This window comes from Mesoplodon densirostris, chromosome 1 (genome assembly GCF_025265405.1).
Source record: "Mesoplodon densirostris isolate mMesDen1 chromosome 1, mMesDen1 primary haplotype, whole genome shotgun sequence".
NCBI classification, from domain to species: Eukaryota; Metazoa; Chordata; class Mammalia; order Artiodactyla; family Ziphiidae; genus Mesoplodon; species Mesoplodon densirostris.
Window position 1 is genome coordinate 217,989,711 of NC_082661.1, and position 23,415 is coordinate 218,013,125.

A 23,415-nucleotide genomic window follows, 5' to 3' on the forward strand; every position below is an offset into this window, starting at 1 on the left:
ATATAATATTCTCGTCGTGGAATCCTTAAGTATAACCTAAGCTCACAAGTCTCATTACCTTAGCAGGATTTACAGAGTTGCTTTTCACAGGAACAAGGGAAAGAAAATTAAAATATCACCCTTTCCTATATGTACAAAACTGTCCTTCCAGCCACCCTTCAATCTGAATTAAAGGACAAAGCATTCAAGTTCTTTAAAGTTCTTCTGGTTTGAGAAAAATAAGTGGTTCACAGAGCAATCAGAAAAAGTGTATCTTAGAGAACAAAAATAAACTAAATGCACAGCAAATGACTCATTTCATTAGGTGACTGTTTCTGGTAGGACATTTGCCTTAAAACTAAGTGCTCAGAAAACCACAAAATATATCACTGTCCACTTCTAAATAATATTTTCTGAAATGTAATCAGGAAAGTGGAAGATATGAAAAGGAAGCACTGTGATTTGTACAACAGCCTCTGTTTTACTTCTCTTATCCCCTCTCATCCTCCATTTTCTCTTTCAGGAAGAATATCTCTCCAAGGTTAATCAATCAATCAATTAAATACTTGTTTATTTATTCATCCATTTATTAATTTGGCAAATATTAAGGAAATGCCAATAATGTATGGCATTGTTATAGACACTGTGAAACAGCAGTATGCAAAACATATAAATATTTACCCTCACAGAACTTACCTTCTGATGGAAGAAGGCAGATTATTAGCAAATAAATAAATAAAGTATATAAGAGGTATTGGTGTTTAGTGCTAAGTAGGTAAATAAAGTTGATAACAAAGTTATGAAATGTCATGCAGTGAGGTTAGCTATTAGGAATGTCAGATATATATAGGATGCTCAGTCACATCTGGATTTCAATTTAAAAAAAAACAAATAATTATTTTAGTATAAGTATATCCCGTATATTACTAAGATAACAATGGGACATGCCATTGAAGATGAGGTCATAGTGAATTTGGTGAAAAAATGATGTTATGGTCTTGTATAGGTGTTGAAGAATTAGAGGAAATATTAAACAAGTTGAGAGAGACATAAAATGATATAAAAATTGCAAGTTGGATTTTTAGATGTGAAAATTAAAATTTTAACATGTGAAAATTGTTCTGAGACGAAAAATACACTAGATGGTACTAATGGCAGATAAGACATTCTAGAGAAGAGATTAATAGCTGAAGATGCAATAGAAAATATCCCAAATAAAACACAAATAGAAAATAAAATAAATGAATAGATAATCAGTGAGCTGTGGGAGAAATAAAGGGACCTAATATAAATATAATTGGAGTTCTCTAACAAAAGGAGAACAACAAAAAACAGAAGAAACAATGGATAAACTCTTTGTAAATTTGATGAAAACTATTAACTCACAGATATTAAGTATCTCAACAGGGGCTTTCCTGGTGGCACAGTGGTTAAGAATCTGCCTGCCAATGCAGGCGACATGGGTTCGATCCCTGATCCGGAAGATCCCACATGCCGGGGAGCAACTAAGCCTTGGCGCCACAACTACTGAGCCCATGTGCCACAACTACTGAAGCCCACATGCCCAGAACCCGTGCTCCACAACAAGAGAAGCCACTGCAATGAGAAGCCAGTGCACCGCAATGAAGAGTAGCCCTCGCTCGCCGCAATTAGAGAAGGCCTGTGCACAACATCGAAGACCCAACACAGCCAAAAATAAAATAAACAAAATAAATAAATTAAAAAAAAAAGAATCTCAACAAAACCCAAGCACAAGAACCATGAAGAAAACTACATCAAAGGACATTATAATCAAAGTGCTTAAGACCAGTGATAAAGAGAATATTTTAAAGATGTCCAGAGCAAAATGTTAGATTACATGCTTAAGGACAAAGATAAGAATTACAGCAGATTTCTAATCCAAAATAATGCAGGTCAAAAGACATAGGGCATTGCATTATTTTTTATTAGAAATCTGCTGTGCTAAGAGAAAATAAAAGCAAAATCAAACAAAACAAAATAAAAACCCTGACAACCTATAAACTTATACCAGGGAAAAGAATTTTCAAAATACATAGGAGAAATCAAGATAGTTTCAGTTATACAAAAGCTCAAAGAATTCATGAGCAGCCAACTAGTACCACTAAAAATATTGAATGAAGTCCTTTAAGGAGAAGGAAAATGATATCATATGGAAATGTGGTTATACATAAAGCAGTGCAGATTATTGGAAATCGTAGCTATGTTCATAAAGACTTTTAAAATTTAAACCTCTTGAAAAGATAATCCATTGTTTAAAGTGAAAATAATAACTATACTACAGATAACAATATTTACTTTACAACCTATATAGAAATAAAGTTTATAATAAAAATAGCACAAAGGCCAGGAGGGGAGAATAAAAGTATCCTGTGGGGAGATTCTTATGTTATACTGAAGTGGTGTAATATCACTTGAATTTTGACTGTGATAACACAGCTTCAATGACAGCCCTAAAAGAGTCTTATTTCTAGTAGCGACAGGGCTGATATTGTTGAAAATCAAATACGATTTTTAATCTTAGAAGTTTCTATATTACAGTGACAGTTGAATTCAGTTTCTCCTAGTTCCTCATGTGAAAATTAATACATTAATCAGGAAAGAATTAAATCCTTAAACTCAAATTTGGGATATCTCATTGGACCCAGATGAAACTGACAATATTAAATCCCCTAGTCACCCTGAGACTCCCTTCAAAGTACAAGAAGCTTTCCCTCAAAGGGCCAAGGAGACTAGATTTCTTTATTTTGAAAACTCTGTGATAATGTACCATGAAAAGTAATGCTCATTTTCCTCGAGCCTCTCTGCAACCATCCTCTTGCTGCTGTATCCATAACTAGGGTCACATCTCTGCATAGTCCAATAGGACAGGTACTCCTTTTCTCCACACTCCAGGAGGCAAAAGAAATAGCTTATACATTGGACGATTTTTAAGACTTTGCTAATATATAGCAGCAGAAATCTAAGAAACATGTGCAAATAGATTTTAAGTGTGTTAGACCAAAGAGGGCTAAATATAACACTAGATTAGGCTGAATTCACTGATATAGATGCACTTAATAGAGAGTCCAGATTTAATGCATCTGTTTATGCAGTTGGATATGGCTTTAATCATTTACTTTGTTGTTTGTGTCAATATAAACTCAATCGTAGCATCCATTTAATAAGACAGATGCCAGAGCTTCCCTTACATGAAATGAAAAGACAATCCAAAGGCTCCAAGAAAATCCAAAGGGAGATAGAAATGTTGTACTAGATTTGTTATGTGTGACCTGTACACCCATCCCACAACCATGATCCATGAGGAGACATAGAAAATACCCTCTTCACTAAGACATTGGTAAATATGTTAGTGACAAGAGCATCTCTGAAAGGCTCTGTGGTCACTCTCAGTTGTACCTCAGGTGTGACTGTGGGGGATACCACCATTCAGATGGGTTCCCTGATTTCAAAAAAAATGATAGAATCCCAGAATAGCAGAGGCCAGGCAGCAGCACTTAATCATTAAAGGCAAGGTGGTCACATCAACCATAAAGGGAAAGAGGGATGTGCCAGTAATTAGAATGCATTGACCTGCAGAGATCTGCAGGTGGTGGCTAATTGATCACAGTGTCTCTAGGAATGAAATAAATGGACAACCTAGTAGCATATTGCTTGATTTACATAATAGGAAAAACCCTAAGTCCAGTAACAAGAAACCTGGTTTGGATTGCCAAAGTAGAGAATTACCTCCTCTCACCCAGTTTCCAGACTTGTCTGTTCACAGACCCAGAACCCTTGACTGCAGTTCTGGTCCCCTAGAGAGAGGACACCGAACAATTGCTTCAAGTACACACTGTAAATCTTCCTCCAAGCCTTTCCCAAAGAGATCATCAGCCATTTACTAGTGTGACTTTGTTTTGGGGAAAAGAAAGACCTAGACCTTTCAGGGATTACTAGATGCTAGCACTGAACTGAGACTTATTCCTGGTGACTTTAAATGTCACTGTGGCCCACCAGTCAAAATAAAGGCCTGTGCTGCTCTGGTGGAAACTCAAGTCCGAATCACAGAGGTCCCAGTAGGTTTGCAGATACACTATGGTTATTTTCCCAGCTACAGAATATGTAATTGAAATAGACACACTTGACAACTGGCAGAATACCCACATTAGCTCTTTAACCCTTGTGGTGAGGGCCATTGTGTTTAGAGGGCTAAACAGAAGTCCTTTGAACTTCCTGCCAAGATAGGATAGTAAACCAGGAGCAATACCATATCCCTGGCAGAATCGCAAAATTTAATGTCACCATGAAGACTTGAAAGAAGCAGGGGTGGTAATGTATATCATATTCCCATCTGATTTATGAGTTTTACCTGTGCAGAAAGCAAATGGAGAATGACAGTGAACTATTACAAACTTAATCAAGTGGAAACTCCAACTGTCATTACTGTACCAGATGTAGTATTTTTACTGGAGCAAATCGGTATAGCCCCTAGTATTTGGTATGCCAATATTGGCCTGGATCATGCATTTTTCTTCATACCAATTTTTAGGTATGACCAAAAGCAATTTACTTTAACCTGCCAGGGCCAACAATATAACTTCACAGTGTTGCACTAGAGTTAAACAGGCCCATGATCTTTGCCATAATGTTATCTGCTGAGATCTTGATCATAATGGCATTCTACAAACCATCATATGGGTATAATATATTGATACCATCATGCTGATCGTACCTAATGAGCAAGGTACAAGTAAGTTGCATGAAGAGGTGGTTCTGACTGCTTTGACACCAACTCCTGAAGCATTTTGTCCTCTCCCTCAGTTCAAACCTTAGGATTCCTGGAGGGTTCCTTGAAACCAAATAACTGAGGAAGAACAAACTTGAGCTTTAGAAATGGGTCACAAGATAAGCTGTGACCACCACAAAATGGAATGCTATAGTACTATTAACCCATTCAGGGATGACCCTGAAGATCGGTGGTGAAGAAAAAATTTTCCCAATGAGCAGTAAATTTCTTGATCAGTATATATTGAATGAGACTTGGGCAGAAAGGCAGATCTCTAATGATTTATGGGCAGTTCATAAGTGTTTGGGTGGATGGCCATGGACTTGGAAGAAATAAGATTAAAAGACTGGCAAAAAGTAAGTTTGGGAAAGAAGTATGTGGCTGGATCTCTTGGAATAGACACACATTGTAAAAGTACTTGTGTTCTGTGTGAATGTCCACCAATCAGCATTCACTGCAGAAGAAACTTCTAGTAATCAGAGTAAACAAACTAATAATCAGTGGACAAAATGTCATGATCTGTGGATTTCAGTCAGCTTCCTTGTCCAGTCACTCCAGTTCTTGTTCAATGGGACAATGAAGAGAGTGGTCACAGTGGTATGGACAGAGACTCAACAACATGGACTTCCCCTTTCTAAGGCTGAACTGACTATTGCTACTGCTGAGTGGCTAATCTGCTAACAGCTGAAACCAACATTGAATCCCTGATGTGGCACTATTTCATGGGTGTAAGTACTTGGGAATATATCTGAAAAAAAAAATGTTCAAGAAATGAACAATGAAAACTCTGAAACATTGTTGAGAGAAACTAAAAAAGAACCAAATAAGTAGACAAATTATATATTCAACGAATGTTGCTGGGGCAATTAGAAAATCATATGTAAAACTAAAACAATTTTAATCCATACCTAACACCATAGAGAAAAAGGTAACTCAAAGTGGATCATGGGATCTAAATGTAAAACTTAACATTACATAACTTCTAGAAGAAAACATGCTAGAAAATTTTATAACCTTGAATCAGACAAGGATTGTTTATATACAGCACCTAAAGCATGACCCACAAGAAAAAGGATTGTTAAATTGGATTTCATCCAAATTAAGAACTTCTACTTTTTGAAAGACACTGTTTAGAGATTGGAAAGACAAAGTACTGGTTGAGAGAATATATTTGCAAATCAAATATCTGATAAAGGACTTGCATCCTGGCTGTGAGTGGGAAAAGAAATGAGAGCTGGATTGGAATTTGCAATCTAAATGTATTATCTTCAGATAGAGAGATTAAACATATTTCAGTGCTGATGAAAAAATCAAATAAAGAGACAGAGTTTGAAGATATAAAAAAGTGATAGATGAGAAGAGAACTGGGAAGAGTGGGGGAGGTTGAATGGGGAGTTTGATGTGTTGTGAAATCAGAAGTTTGGACGGTGGGCACTGGGAATGTGTTGAGGACACCCTGATAAGAAAGCTGTACCAGTGGGTGCAGTGGCAGTTTCCACAGCAGGATGATGACCAGGTTTGGGATAAGGAAGACTTGGGAATCAGGGTGGAATGAGGGTAGATGTGCCCCTGAAGGTCTGTTGAAGCTTTGCAACTCCGGGCCCAGAGTTGACAGAGTGTGACTGGGAATTGTAGACCAGCATTTAACTTTACTCTTTAACTCCTGGTGGTCTAGTGTTCCTTAAGACTTGATTTGACGCATCACAAATCTCATAGCCAGCACTTTTGGTCAGGTTTATATTTTTCTAGTATCTCATTGTTCCATCTGTAACCCTTCCCATTTCCTCTTCCTAAACTACATTCCCTGGTGTGTGGATAATATTCAGCAGAAAGTAATGACTCTGAGTGGACAATCGTGGTTTTTAAATTTTGTTATTGTTGTTGTTGATCACATGATGTCTGGATTCCCCAGAGAAACAAGCCTGTCACGTTTCAAGCCTAATTCTAAGAAAAAAAGAATACTTCACAAGCTTTCATACAGGGGTCCTTCTCTGCTTTTTTTGATACTTCTCCACCAACTCCCTTTGTTATCATAGTAACCATAATAACCCATATCCAATAAAAAAGCTAAAAGCAGGTAACAGAAGAGGCAAGAGTAGGGTCTTCCAAAGTTTGCCTTTTCTAAGGATCTTTTTTCTTTGCCAAAGTCGATTGAGCTCTCATGATCCACTTCAACACTAAATATGTGCTAAATATCCATTCTCTACAGAATCTGGTGCCTAGATGTTACTTTTGGTACAGATGTATCCTCCTAACATTTAGCATCTTAAAGAACATACATTTTATGTAGCATGTGGGAACATTTCATCCCTAAAAAAAGAACAAGAAGGATAATATAGAAAATGCATAATGTGGTTTAGAGATTCTTACAGCACTTAATTAAGTGGAAAAAATAGAACATCAATTATGTGAACAAGATAAAAATTCAGATGAAAGCAAGACATTCATGAGGAAACTTGTGACAAAATATGACCTAGGGAGAGAAAGAAAAAAAGGTGGAAATCCTATGCACCAAGATGATCAACTTTATTAAACTAGTAAGCTTTCAACTGGTTCTTCCTAGGTATCTGTGACATTAAAGATTTGACAAATATAGAGAAAAGAGATCTGAATAGGAAATTTAAAGATTTGGGTTCATGTTTTGCCTTCACTGTTAAATTGCCAAGTGACTGTGGACAGATGAGTGAGCCTCAGTTGAATTACCTATAAGATGACCGTATTAAACTTGTGTCATCTACTTGACAGAGATCAAAATGAGATAGTTTATTTGGTGGCTTTATAAACTTTAAGACATGTCATTCTGATAACCCTGAAGATAGTTGTTATGTTATTCTGTTATTGTTGTTAATAAGTAGCTATGGCAACCAAATAAAGATATCTTGAAAATGAGAAAGAAGTTCTAAGTTAGACACCTACTCTTTGCATGCAGATAGGTGCCCTTCAGTTTTTTCAAGATGGTGTATAGAGGCCCACTGAAAATAGGACAATGAGATTTCAAAGCTGGAGAGGTAGCTCTGTTCTAAATGGGAATGCATGCCTGGCTGCTTCAAATATTAATCATAAGACAGCAAATTAACTGAAAATTTGCAATCCCAATCATACTTTAAAAGAATAAGTTAAAATATCAAATAATAAAAATGTTCTGGTAGACTTAAGTTTTGCTTCAACAAAGCATAGTTAAGATAATAATCTCACAACATAGGCAAAATAACAAAATGTTATTTTTAGACATTTAGGTGCTCTTACCATAATTGCTATGAGGAAAGAAAATACTACCATATCTAGTGCTGATACAATCAAAATGCTGTATTTAGCCTGCATGAAACTTTTCTTCTGGGAATTACAGAATGCTCGGTCCTATTTAACATAGCATATGGACATAGCATATACCATTATTGTAGCCTTCTTTTTCTATTAAAATGCTAATGAATAAAAAAGGGATTTCATTTTTATTAAGGAGGGTAGAGGTACAAGTGTGGGGAGTGAATTAAAAACAAACCTACTGGGAGAAGAGATAAGAATTCTAGACATCTGAGTGATGCTTGCTCCCACATATGAAGCTCAGAATCATACGTCCACAGGGAAGAGGGGTATTAAAATCCAAAAGAAAACTGCACTCAAACTTATAAAAGAATAGCACCAAAATCTGTCAATAAAAGCAAACAGTTTTCTTATTTTATTCATAAAACAACATTGATATTCATAAAATCAAGATGCACACATAGTAGGTGGTTTTATCTTTTCTTCTTTTGTCATTTTAAAAAATTTATTTAAGAAAAATATAATAATACTAGCATTTTATTACTCTGGGCTGTTCTCTTCATGTCTCTGTTTTTCCCTGCTGACTTGCTTTTGGAGAATTCAGTATTCCTTACTGCCTCTGTTTTACTGCAAAATTGTTTGTAAATCTGATCCTAGTTTAATCTATATCCCAACTCCATACCTGCCTTCCAGATTTCAGATCCATTCAAGTACTTCTCTTATAGAGTCATTCAGACAGGTAAATTAGATATCCTGAAAAGTCATCAGATGACTTCACTTTTTATTATTTTTTTTCAGAAAATTAGAAACTAGCATTACTCCTTAAAATAAAAATGCTTTTGTTTTGACACTTGAGTGAATTGTTTGAGAGACTTTGCTTTTATGATGATCACTAACAAAAGTAAAGAATCTGAAAGAAACTGTGCTATTTTTGTTGGTCTTACTGGTGAAAGGAAAAGAAGCTATTGAAATGCTGGACATCTCAGCTGGATTGTCACAAGGAGGTTAACATTTTAAAGCTATATATTGGACTTATAATTACTAAACAATAACAATTCTGTAAAAAACCCCATAACTTTCATATTTAAAATTCCTACTTAAAGGTAACAGTGCTTTCAAGACTTAAAGCTCTTTAGCTACTCTTTTTTTTTTTTTTTTTTTTTTTTTTTGCGGTATGTGGGCCTCTCACTGTTGTGGCCTCTCCCGTTGCGGAGCACAGGCTCCGGATGCGCAGGCCCAGCGGCCATGGCTCACGGGCCCAGCCGCTCCGCAGCATATGGGATCCTCCCAGACCGGGGCACGAACCCATATCCCCTGCATCGGCAGGCGGACTCTTAACCACTGCGCCACCAGGGAGGCCCCTTTAGCTACTCTTTTACACTTGAAATTAAATGTTTTTACAATACAAATTTTTAAACAATTGCATATCCAAGTGGATTATCATATGGATGTCAAAATAAAGTCCAAAATAAAAAATGCCTTTTTTCTTCCAATATTTTTCCAACCCATATTAACTATCTTGGGAGATGATGTGTAGGTAAATTCTAGTTCCCAAACAAGAAAGCAGAGAACCATCTTATATGAATCATTCCTATCCCATATCTGACTATTCAGCAAATCTCTATTTCTTTCAATCACTTTCTGTTGCTTCCTGTTCCCACTGCCATTTCCTTACTGAGAAATCATCCATAATTCATCCTACTGCCAAGAGACCTCTAAAACTGAAGTCTAGTCTTTACCTTCTCACTGCTGGAGAAGACACCTACCCCTGTCATCTCGACAGCTGAAGCTTTTTATGATTTAAACTCTAGCTCTCGAAACCATTTTCCATTGGTGGGAGGCTTTATGCTTTATACTTTATACTTATACTTTATACTTTAGGAAAGCTGATTTTTTCCAGGTTTCCTATATATTATATTCATTTTATACTTTCATAGTTTTGCACTATTAGTTTCCTCTTCCCAGAATGTTTTTCTATTCTTTCAACCTACGCAAGTAAAATATTATGTTCCAAGTCCAAGTGAGGCATTACATTGTTTAGGAAATCTTTGCAGGTAATATCTCCCACATGTGTATTCACACATCCTCTATCTTACCTTTGTAAAATGTATACGAGCTTGTTTTTGCATTATTACCCTGTAGTCTCTCCTACTGTTAGTTCTGGAAGAACAACATAGTACGTTATTCATATTTCTATCTTCATAGTAAAACAAGGTTTACAAATGGAATAAATAAGACAAGGTACAGGAAAAAATGTAGTCATATGAGAGGGTTAGGTAAACGCTGCTGTACTGAAACCATGAAGAATGGCAGAAAGACAGCATCTTAGGATACAAGGAACAATAGTTGTTGAAGGCTCAGTAGAGTATGATTTTAAAACATTATGCTGCCACCTTTGGGTTGTAACAATTCTGAGAGTTGTATGTATTAAAAAGCCCATCTGCTTGTTGCTGACCTAGCTGAGATAAGTGAATTCCTTTCTTCTCATATCCTAGGACACCTTCCTGTATTAATTAGGGTAGGAAGGTCCACAGTTAATGGACTATTCAAAATGTTCTGACTTGGATGGGTTTGACCACTGTGTGAAGTACTTTCTTAAGTGCTCTCTCAGGTTTCATTCTAGGTCCAGCTCATTTGACTTTTTGGTGCTCTCTCTCCTCTCTTGCAACAAGAAAACAAACAAACAAACAAAAAAAGTCAGTCCTGCTTTTCATTTTCATTTTATTCAATGCTGCATTCTTATTTTCATAGGCATTGTTTTGGTTGGCTTACCAGATGGTAGATATGTTTTAAGATTTAACCTATTTAGAAGTAGTTCGGAAATATAACACGATTTATTGGTAAATATCAAATTAACTAGGATAGCCACTCAAATGACAACATTTATACATTTTCATCTGCATCTGAACAGCGTTGTAAGTTATTATAATAGGAAATTTAGAACGTATAATTATTGATATTTTCAGTGCAACAAACTGATTATAAAAGATCCACGTTTGATAGGTAGTTTTTTTTTCTCACTAGATTTAGTTTTAGTGTTAAGTTTGTGAGTGACTTGAAATTATAAATACAATATTAACTTATTTAAAAGATATTTTCCAACAATTCCTGGCACATAGTAAGTCCTATATATATCTTATTATTAAATTATTAAATGAAGAACTGTACTTTGTAGTTTTCATATTTTCTTCTGTCTCAATCAGATCTGAAAATAAACATTTAAAAATATTTCTTAATCCAGAGTTGCAGTTAAAAGTAGCAGAAAATCAATGATTTTAGAAAACTACCTTTTCACATCCCCCAATTGTTTTAGGTTCTCAAGAAACTTTAAAAGAATTACCACACATTTTCTAAGAAACTTTAATGCCCCATAAGTTTCTCACTCTTAAAAGTTCAGTTTCATTAAATGTTGTTTTCAAAGAACTCTTGATTTTCTTTTGAACACAATATAGAACTACTGTTAACAAAGAATTCAGTGCTTGGCAATGAAAGTATGTATCTTTGAACTTGAGGTTTTGCTATTGTCAAATATATATTCAATCTATATCAATCATTTATCCATCCATCCATCCACCTATCCAACATACGTATATTCAGTACCCACTCTGTGAAATTGGTGAGTTGCTGCTAAAGATTATATGATAAATCGACTTAGGCTTGGTCCTCAAAAAGCTTACACTCTGGGCTTCCCTGGTGGCGCAGTGGTTGAGAGTCCACCTGCCGATGCAGGGGACACGGGTTCGTGCCCCGATCCTGGAGGATCCCACATGCCGTGGAGTGGCTGGGCCCGCGAGCCATGGCCGCGGAGCCTGTGTGTCCGGAGCCTGTGCTCCGCAACGGGAGAGGCCACAGCAGTGAGAGGCCCGCGTACAGCAAAAAAAAAAAAAAAAAAAAAGCTTACACTCTAATAAGGTAGATCAAATGCATATATAATCATAATGGCACATAACATTTGTCCATAAATGTAGACATTAGGTGCTGTAACATTGCCAAGAGGGTAAACTTCTTTCTAATGGGCGAATAAAGGACAAGTTAATGAAGAAAATAGTGCTTGAATTTAACCTTTAAAAAAAGCTATGACTATAAAAATATGGGTAAATAAGATGAGGAAAGGAAGACGATTACACGTATGAGAAATGGTCCACTGAGGGCATGTGTAAATAAATACTATTCAGGTTGGCAGGTGTGCATTGTGGATTAGCGAGGCTCTCAACAATAAGGTGGAAGGGATTTGGTGGCCAGGCTTTAGAGGTTATCTCTTTGGCACTTTCTCACCATCATACTTGTACTGATTCTTCAAATGCAGTTCTGCATTTTTATTTAAATATGTTCCTTTTAGGGGCTTCCCTGGTGGCGCAGTGGTTGAGAGTCCGCCTGCCGATGCAGGGGACACGGGTTCGTGCCCCGGTCCGGGAAGATCCCACATGCCGCGGAGCGGCTGGGCCCGTGAGCCATGGCCGCTGAGCCTGCACGTCCGGAGCCTGTTCTCTGCAACGGGAGAGGCCACAGCAGTGAGAGGCCCGCGTACCGCAGAAAAAAAGTTCCTTTCCATCTTTCCCTCATCTCAGTCAGATTTTTATATTAATGCCATTATTCAAAAGTTACATTCCTCTTTAACCTGTGCTTTATGAAGACAAGAGAGTGGCACAGGGAGGGTGTGAAAGAGCAATTCATTTTCCCCAACATTTTTGAAGCAACTCATTTTAAACCAGGCAGTGCTTTTGAAGATCTAGTAAGAGCTTATCACTGTGTCAGAAGCATTTGGAGAACATAAATGAGGTACTGAAGTTAATGAGCTAGTGACTTTTAGGGCAGGCAAAATTTACTCAGGAAGAATAAAAAAATAACAGTTTTGAGATAGAATGAGATTGCATTCCAGAATGTATGGTTTATTAAGAAAGGATTCTAGGTGCCACATAATTTGAGTTAAGCATAGAGAATAACTGATTAATTTATTCACAAATATTTATTGAGTACCTATCATGTGCCAGAAACTGTTCCAACTAGGGGAGATAGAGTAGTGAATAAAAACACATAAATATGTGCCTCCCTGCCTCATGAAGCCTTAACTGAAATGGGGAAACTCAGCCAATAAACTATAGACAAGTAACCTTTATATTTTATCAGTTAGTGATGACTCCTATGGAGGAAAATTTTCAACAGGTAAGGGGAGTTTGGAGTATAATGTTTTCAAAATTACAATTTAAAATAGAATGGGGACTTCCCTGGTGGCCCAGTGGTTAAGACTCCTTGCTCCCAATGCAGGGGTGCAGGTTTTATCCCGGGTCAGGGAACTAAGATCCCGCATGCTGTGCAGCACAGCCAAAAAAAATTAAAAATAAAATAAATAAACAAAATAGAATGGTTGGGGAAGTTCTCCGATGTGGTGATATAAGCAAATCCTTGAAGATGGTGAAAGAGTGAGCCCTAGTGAAAGAATACCCAGACAAAGCCTTGAGATGGGAGCAGTTGGACTTGGTTGTCAAGGGAAGAAGAAAGAGTACAGTATGTCCGGAACTGGAGTAGAGAGAGAGAGAGAGAACTAGAGATGATGCCAGGGAGGTAACACAGTATCCTGGAGGCCTTAGAGGCCATGGCAAGGGTTATGGCTTCCATTCTGAGTGAGAGGGAAGGCCCTGAAGGGCTATGAGAAGAGGAGTGCCAGGATCTGACTTACATTTAAAGGGATCACTTTGCTTGAGAATAGACTATGGATAGCAGAAATTAGGGTAGGTGGTTGAGAGCAATTCTGAGTGAGAAGAAATCTTTGGGCAAAGGGTGAAGGTGCTAGAGCAAGAGTTCACAGTCAGTGGGAGTACAGGTACCAGAAAAAGATCTTCCAACAATTCATATGCACACAAAGCACTGACAGCTTGGTCTTAATTTAGCTCTAACAAAATATGCAGCGTGCGTAATGAATATGTACGCATAGATATTAATAAAATCTACATTCTTTAAATGCACACTGATTTTATAAAGACTATCATATCATTATGAATTGTCTTAATCAATGGATTCCAAGAGAACAATTACTACAATATAAGGGGCCCATAAGTTTTGTTATTTAAAAAGTTTATGCTATTAAAATTATAAGCCACTGTGCTAAATAAGAGGACTTGACCTCTGGGAGTATTTTCTCTTCATTTTCAAAAGGAAGACAAAAAGTGGCCAACTTGCTGGAATAACTCAATAGATTGGCCAATATTTGTAGATTTCTTGCTGTACCCAAACTCTGTCCTTTGTATCCCTCTTTGCAGGATTGAATGTGAACATGGAGGGGCAGGGATACTTACAGGAATACTGGGGAGGCTGGTTCAAGCAACACTGCCGTTGAATCCCTTAAACCTCTTAAATCTCAAGCTCTGGTAGCATTGGAGGTCTTAAAATTTTCCCAAAGCAATAAAATATGTCCATTAGTTATAACCCATAGTTCCTCCTCTGTACATTTTTACAGCAATAACTGTGCTACACAAATATGGAGAAAGAACTGAAGTCAAACATACACACATACATGATTTTACATAGACACTGAAAAACTTTATTGTTACTGGTTGTCCAAACTATGCTTTGTAGTGGATTTTAAGAATAAAATGTATTTTAAAATGGTACTCTCTTATCTTCCAAAATTGTCAGAAAATTGGTAGGCTGATAATAAATAGTACTGGACGAGCATTATGAATTTTTCTCTGTTTGAAAAAAACTTGGTGGAACATTGACAGACTTTATTAAATTAAACAAAATGATCAATCTCTTTATTATTCTGATAAATACATAGACATAGGTATGTGAACTTTTGTTAACATTTCTGTTAAATCATCAGGCTATTGGTCAGAAAGAAGTTACATTTATCTACAGATTCATTTTGTGATATTGCCAGCCTTCACTTTCTGCTGGTGTCTACTAAAATAAATCCCACTGTAACTAGTATCAATATATCTTTGTTTCCCCAGAGAGTTCCCCTTACCATGACAGGTCCTCTATTTCAAGGTCCGTGCATTAATGACAGCACATTACTCTGGTGAGTCAGTCCAGCCCCTTAGCTTGCAAAATGTTGAAATTTTGCTACAAGCAATTCTTGAATTAATTGTAACTATTTGGCCATTTCAGACTCAAATGATCCCATCTGAATTTGCCAAATTAGACTTTTGAGAAGGAAGTAAAGCCCCTTTCCAATGCTGGGCTGTGTTCTGATTTGCTCTAGAAACGGCCACAGTGTACAGCTTTTTCTAGTGCCTCCAGAATGCCTTGAGGGACGACACGGGGTAATCCTCCCTATTATTGCTCATGCTCTCTTCTTTATCTCCTGACACTGGAAGCTTTTCTATTTGCCCAGTATTTCTACTTCATGATCAATTTAATTTCTATCTACCCCTCAACTTGTCTTCTTTCAAAACTCCACTTTAATTAGAAACACATCTTTGTATTAGACAAGCAACGAAGTCAGCAATATAGACCAAAAGGTTGATGAGAATCTGTCTGCATTATTTACCAAATGGTTCAGTATTTCCAAGCAGCTGATGACAGACCAGTCATCAATCCAAGCTCATTTCCAGAGAGACACATAAAAACTTTACTGCTTAACAGAGCTCAAAATATCCACCTGTCTTTCTGACTAAAGTGCAAGCGGAGACTATTCTGCTGATGCTGGGGATCTTCTCTAATCTTTCACATTGGGTATCACCATCTGATGCTAATTATATTGTTGATGTATCTAATTCTTGTTTAGACTGGAAATTTTTTATTACTTCATGTTTGGGTGATTGAGTTGTTGGAGCAAAAAAGCCAGATCATGGGAAAATCATGTGTAAATATATATGTGTGTGTGCATGCATGGACTCCTGTATAACTGCAGTGGACTCTACAAGTTCAAACTAAAAATACACTCACATCTCTTATGCATTTCTATGTAGTTGCTTAAGCTCCCTTACTTCTCATTAATAATTATTTTCTTCTTGAGAACCCCTCTCCTTGTACTACAAGCACTTACACAGTTGAACAAGGGGTTAATCTGGGTTTCCACAGTCAAATGCTGAGAAAACTGGAGTGTGATTAGCTTCTCACTGTCATAGCTTCTTGCTGCTACACAGTGTGTAACACAGTCAAGTTTTCCCTGTGTCCAGGCTCACTGAGTATGCTCACCTTTCACCTAGGCTCTCAAAAGGCAGTTTTTCCCAGACATAGACCTACAAGAATATAGTCAACTGATCTTTGACAAAAGTGTAAAGGCAATACAATGGAGCAAAGACATTCTTTTCAACAAATGATGCTGGAACAACTGGACATCTACATAAAAAAACTAAAAAAGAATCTAGACACAGACCTTACACCCTTCAAAAAATTAACTCAAAATGGATTATAGACCTAAATATAAAATGTAAAACTATAAAACTTCTAGAAAATAATATAGGAGAAAATCTAGAAGACCTTCAGTTTGGCAATAACTTTTTGGATACAACAACAAAAGCACAATCCATGAAAGAAAGACTTGAGAAGCTGGACTTCATTAAAATTAAAAAATTCTGCTCTGCAAAAGACACTGCCAAGAGAATGAAAGGACAAGCCACAGATTGGGAGAAAATATTTGTAAAAGACACATCTGATAAATGACTGCTATTCAATATTTACAACAAAGAACCCCCAAATCTCAACAATAAGAAAACAAACAACCTGATTAAAAAAATGGGCTAAAGACCTTAACAGACACCACACCAAAGAAGATATACAGAAGGTAAATAAACATACGAAAAGATGCTCCACATCGTATATTATCAGGGAAATGCAAATTAAAACAATAGTTACATACCACTATACACCTGTTAGAATGGACAAAATCCAGAACACTGACAACACCAACTGCTGATGAGGATGTGTAACAACAGGAACTCTCATTCGTTGCTGGCAGGAGTACAAAATGGTACAGACACTTTGGAAGACAGCTTGGCATTTTTCTACAAAACTAAGCATACCATATCATCTAACAGTCATGCTCCTGGGTATTTACCCCAAAATGTTAAAACCGTATGTCCACACAAAAGCATGCACACACATGTTTATAGCAGTTTTATTCATAATTGCCAAAACTCAGAAAAAACTTAGATGTCCTTCAGTAGGTAAATGGATAAATCAACCATGGTACATCCACACAATGGAATATCATTCAGTGCCAAAAATAAATGAACTATAAAGTCATGAAAGATAACAGATACTATAAAACTCCTAGAGGAAAATATAGGCAGAACACTCTTTGACATATATCACAGCAATTATTTTTTGATCTGTCTCCAAAAGTAAAGAAAAAGGAGCAAAAACAAACAAATGGGACCTAATTAAACTTAAAAGCTTTTGCACAAACAAAGAGAACCGTCAACAAAAAGAGAAGACAACATATAGAATGCGAGAAAATATTTGCAAATGATGTGACCAATAAGGGAATATCCAATGTATGTAAATAGCTCATACAACACAACTTGAAAAAACCAAACAATCTGATTAAAAAGTGTGCAGAAGAATTGAATACACATTTTTCCAAAGGGGAAATGCAGATGGCCAACAGGCACATGAAAAGATGCTCAAAATTGTTAATCATCAAGGAAATGCAAATCAAAACCACATTGAGGTATCACCTCACTCCTGTCAGAATGGCTATCATCAAAAAGAACACAACTAACAAATGCTGGAAAGGATGTGGAGAAAAAGGAACCCTCTTACATTGTTAGTGGGAATGTAAATTGGTGCAGCCACTGTGGAAAACGGTATAAAATTTTCTCAGAAAACTAAAAATAGAACTACCATATGATCTAGCAATTTGACTCCTGGGTATATATCTGAGAAAAACAAAAACACTAATTCAAAAACATACATGCACCCCGATGTTCATAGCAGCATTATTTACAATATGGAAGCACCCTGAGCCCATTAACAGATGAATGGATAAAGAGGAGGAGGTATATATATATATATATATATATATATATATATATATATATATATATATATACACACACACAATGTAATACTACTCAGCCATAAAAAAGGATGAAATTTTGCCATTTGTGACAACATAGATAGACTTGGAAGGCATTAATGCTAAGTGAAATAAGTCAGACAGAGAAAGACAAATTCTGTATGATATCACTTATCTGTGGAATCTAAAAAATAGAACAAAATAGTGAGTATAACAAAAATGAAGCAGATTTGCCGATGTCGAGAACAAACAGTGGTTACCAGTGGGAGAGAGGGGAGGGGCAATATAAGGGTGGGGAAGCAGGAGGCACACACTATTGGGTGTAAGATAGGCTCAAGGATGTATTGTATAACACATAACATGGGGAATAGAGCCAATAGTTTGTAATAACTGTAAGTGGAAAGTAACCTTTAAAATTGAATAAAAAAGTTAAAGAGAGAGAGGGAAAAAGAAAGAAAGAAGAAAGAAAGAAAGGAAAAGAAAGAAAGAAAGAGAAAAGAAATTAAAGGGAGGAAGAAAGAAAGAAAGAAAGATAACAGAGGAAACAAATGCCTATTACTAAGTGAAGGAAGCCAATTGAGAAGGCTACATATTGTATGATTCCACCTGGAACAGCAAAACTATGGATACAGTAAAGAAATCATTTTGTTGTCAGGGGTTGGGAGTAGGATGGAGGGATAAATAGGCAGAGCATAGAGGATATTTAGGGCCATGAAATAGGGGCTGGTCTAGCTTCCATAACTCTTCATCTGAGAGTTAGTGTTTTTCATGCCTCCCTGGGATTCCAACCTGAACACTTAGGGTGATTTACTCTCCTAAGGAATACTCCTAAAATTAAGTCTAAGGTGATTTTCTCATACCTCTAACACATTAAAGCTATGTGTGTGTTTGTGCACATGTCCATCAATTTATACCTAAAACCATATGCTTATGTATTATATATGTGCAATATGTTAAATAACTAGATCCACAATGCCACTTTCATTTTTGGCAATGAAACAGTAGTGTTGTAATGTGCGTAATACCACAAGCATTACTATTTTCCCCCTAATCTAAATAAGAGGAAATGAATGATTATTATACCACTCAAATATGTATTTTGAATTCCTGAAGAACCACCACATACTGCATGCAACTCTAGGTACCAATCTTATTTATATACATTTTTAACACGATGATCTATTTTTAGTTACTTGTGACCACTAGATGAGAAGGGAAACATGTAGCAAAATTGGATCCTGTCTAAAAATCCAGTAATGATTTTTTAAAAAATATTATGCTATGACACATTAGGCTTTTATACAAAGTGAAATCACTGTGCCAGAACTATAGACACTTAATAAAAATAAAGGAAAACCTGTTAAAGGCAAACACCTTAGTACAGAGTAATATCCTTTCACCTTTCCTTGCAATTTCTCTACTTGGCACAAATAATCTTGATGCTTTTAAGTGTTTTTATATAGCTGACAGAATGGATTTTTCAATATATCTTGATTCCCAGAGGCTTTATGGGTTTTGCCAACCTATGTAAAACCATAATTTGTGTGTTATTTTCTTATATGAATCCCATTATTCCATAGAGATGGGTTTGCTGAGTGGACAGAGTATTGAACTTTCTTCTCTCTGCTATATTCAGAATCCAGTTTAGTTCTAAAGACTAAAAAGTTGAATAAATGAAGAATAGGATGAAAATTAACAGAGCAGAGGTGCCCCAGTTGACAGAGAAATAAGTGGCTTCATAAACTTTGAAATGGTACAAGATAAGAGGTCCCATCCAGGCCAAAAGACACCTGATAAATTTTTTTCTTCTGTCCCAGGATTTTATATTCTGGTATCAGAGAGTTCTTTTGTTATTTGTGATACGGAACACTCTAAATAATACATACTAACTTAAGTAGTGATTTACAGCAAATTTAGTAATGCCTCCCAACTTTCATTCATGAACTAATTCAATGTGTATTTTTCACTGTTATGGGTTTAATTCTGTCTCCTAAAAATTCATATGTTGAAGTCCTAAACCCTGGTACCTCAGAATGTGACCTTTTTTGGAGACAGGATATTTATAGAGGTAATTAACTAAAACGAGGTATTAGAATGAGTCCTAATCATCTATGATTGGTGTCCTTATATAAACTGGAAATTTGAAGACAGAGATGCGTATAGGGAGAATGCCATGTGCACATGAAGATGAGCATTTTTAAGCCAAAGAGAGGGGCCTGGAACAGATCTTTCCCTCATGGCCCTCAGAAGGAACCAACTCTTCTATCTCCTTAATTTCTGAATTCCAGCCTCCAGAACTGTGACAATAAATTTCTGTTGTTTAAGCCACTCAGTTTGTGGTACTTTGTTAAGGCAGTCTTGGCAATCTAAAACAGACAGTATGTAACAGATAATAGTCTAGGTCCTGAAGAGACAAAAATAAAAGGAACATAATTAATGCTGTAAAGGATGTTTCCAGCAAAGAGGAGAAGAGAGATAAGCACACCAATAAATCCTATCATTGTGACATCCGCTATTAGAGGGATGCCCAAGGCATTGTAGGTACACGTAAGAGATGAGAATCTAACTCAAGTAGGATAACCAGGAAAGTCAGGTCCTCAGAGCTCAGTCAGAAAAATCAAAGAGGATTGATGAAAATAGAAAACAAAAGACAGTTGCAGTCTAGACAGGGTGAATTACATGTGCAAAAGCAACGTGGTATAGAACACTGTTCCTTTTGGAAGTTCTACACAGGTTATTTGACTCAGGTTTGGCTATTGCTATTGCTGATACTCCTGGAAAAGTCTTTGAAAAGACAAGGAGAGACCAAGGCAGAAAAAGTTTAAAAAAGAAAAGATTTGGTATATTGTGCTGAAGGTTTGAAATGGAGGACTTAAAGTAAGGAAGTACAAGACATTTTAATGTAACGAAAATTTATTTTGTGATAATCTGGACATGGGACTAGATATAGTATACAGTATAGAGTTAAACTGGGAAAAGGATGACCAATTTGGTTGCTATTGCTGTAATTAAATGATGAAGATATTGACAAATCAGTTGTGTGTATGAAAAATGAGTCAGAGTTCTACAAATAAGGAAATTAATTACAACGGTTAAGAGTTTTTTCAAGGTTACATATTTGATCAATGGTAGAACTGAGATGTCAAGTCATGTGTGATGTCAGAGCCTACTGTTAGACTACTCTGCTTATACTGATTCTGGAAATGTCTGATGCAGACGATGATGGGACCATGAGACATCAGAGAAACGGAACTGAGCAGTGTCGGGATGAGAACAGTGTGGGTCTACACACCTGGGGAGCTTCCACTATGGGCTGTGGGCAATATGAATGGAATGGGGAATGTGGTCTGATTAAGGAGCCACAGGTTTGAGAATGAGCTTCCATGGTAAAGAGAAAGAACGTTCTTAAAAAGGAGGCTAGAGACAGCATGGTGAAGGGCCATACATTGGAATCTATGTGCAAGGTACCCTTTGGGTATTTTGAAGGTGGTCCTTAGATACTACCTAACCATGTAACATGCATGAAATTCCCATGAATTCGAGGCAAGTTCATAGTGAGAGAGAAACTTAGATAAAGTACAGCTTCATTTTCTATACATTTTCATCAATTAGAATATTTCTAGTACTATTATTTTAGATTTTTTAAGTTATTACTAAAGAAGAGTCTTATTTACTTAAGAGAGAGATTCTAAATTTCAGTTTCTGAATAGAAGCTTTCTCAGAGTAGGTACTTTTGCAAGATATATTTAGATATTTATCTGATGGAAAATCAGAATCACAGATGTTAGGCTTGGACCTTGTACTTATCAGGACAGGCTACCTCCTGAAACAAACTTCAACAATCAGGTGCAGTAGTTATTCTGAAGTAACATGCAACCTACAAATCTCAGAGGCTTAAAGGAATATTGATTTATTTATCTGGAGACTCTTGCACCAGCAACTAATGGCATTATACATAAGTGACCCACATCCTTTCCTTTTTCTTTTTCTTTTTTTAATTTTTATTTTATGTTGGAATATAGTTGATTAAAATTTTTGTGCTAGTTTCAGGTGTACAGAAGAGTGACTCAGTTATACATATACATGTATCTGTTTTTCAAATTCTTTTCCCAGTCAGCTTATTACAGAGTGTTTATCAGAGTTCCCTGTGTTATACAGCAGGTGCTTGTTGGTTATCAATTCTACTTTTATTTTATTTTACTTTTTTATACATTTTTATTGGGGTATAATTGCTTCACAAATACTATATTAGTTTCTGTTGTACAACAAAGTGAATCAGCCATATGTATACATATATCCCCATATCCCCTCCTTCTTGAACCTCCCTCCCACACTTTCTATCCCACCCCTCTCGGTCATCACAAAGCACTGAGCTGATGCCCCTGTGCTTTGCTGCTGCTTCCCACTAGTTATCTATTTCACATGTGGTAGTGTATATATGTCGATGTTTCTCTCACTTCCCTCCAGCTTCCCCCTGCTCCACCTCACCATGTCGTCAAGTCCATACTTTATGTCTGCATCTTTATTCCTTCCCTGCCACTAGGTTCATCAGTACCTTTTTTTTTTAAGATTCCATACATATGCATTAGCATACAGTATTTGTTTTTCTATTTCTGACTTACTTTACTCTGTATGACAGATTCTAGGTCCATCCACCTCGCCACAAATAACTCAATTTCGTTTCTTTTTATGGCTGAGTAATATTCCATGTATATATGTGCCACATCTTCTTTATCCATTCATCTGTCGATGGACACTTAGGCCGCTTCCATGTCCTGGCTATTGTGAATAGTGTTGCAGTGAACATTGTAGTACATTACTCTTTCTGAATTATGGTTTTCTCAGGGTATATGCCCAGTAGTGGGATTGCTGGATCATATGGTAGTTCTATTTTTAGTATTTTATGGAACCTCCATTATTGTTCTCCATAGTGATTCTATCAATTTACATTCCCACCAACAATGCAGGAGGTTTACCTTTCCACCACACCCTCTCCAGCATTTATTGTTTCTAGAATTTTTGATAATGACCATTCTGGTCGGGGTAAGGTGAAAACTCATTGTTTCATTTGCATTTGCATTTCTCTAATAATTAGTGATGTTGAGCATCTTTTCATGTGCTTCTTGGCCATTTGTATGTCTTCTTTGGAGAACTGTCTATTTAGGTCCTCTACCCATTTTTTAATTGGGTTGTTTGTTTTTTTGATATTGAGCTCCATGAGCTGTTTGTATATTATGGAGATTAATCCTTTGTCCATTATTTCATTTACAAATATTTCCTCCCATTCTGTGGGTTGTCTTTTCGTCTTGTTTATGGTTTCCTTTGCTGTAAAAAAAAAACTTTCAGGGCTTCCCTGGTGGTGCAGTGGTTGAGAGTCCGCCTGCCGATGCAGGGGACATGGGTTCGTACCCCAGTCTGGGAAGGT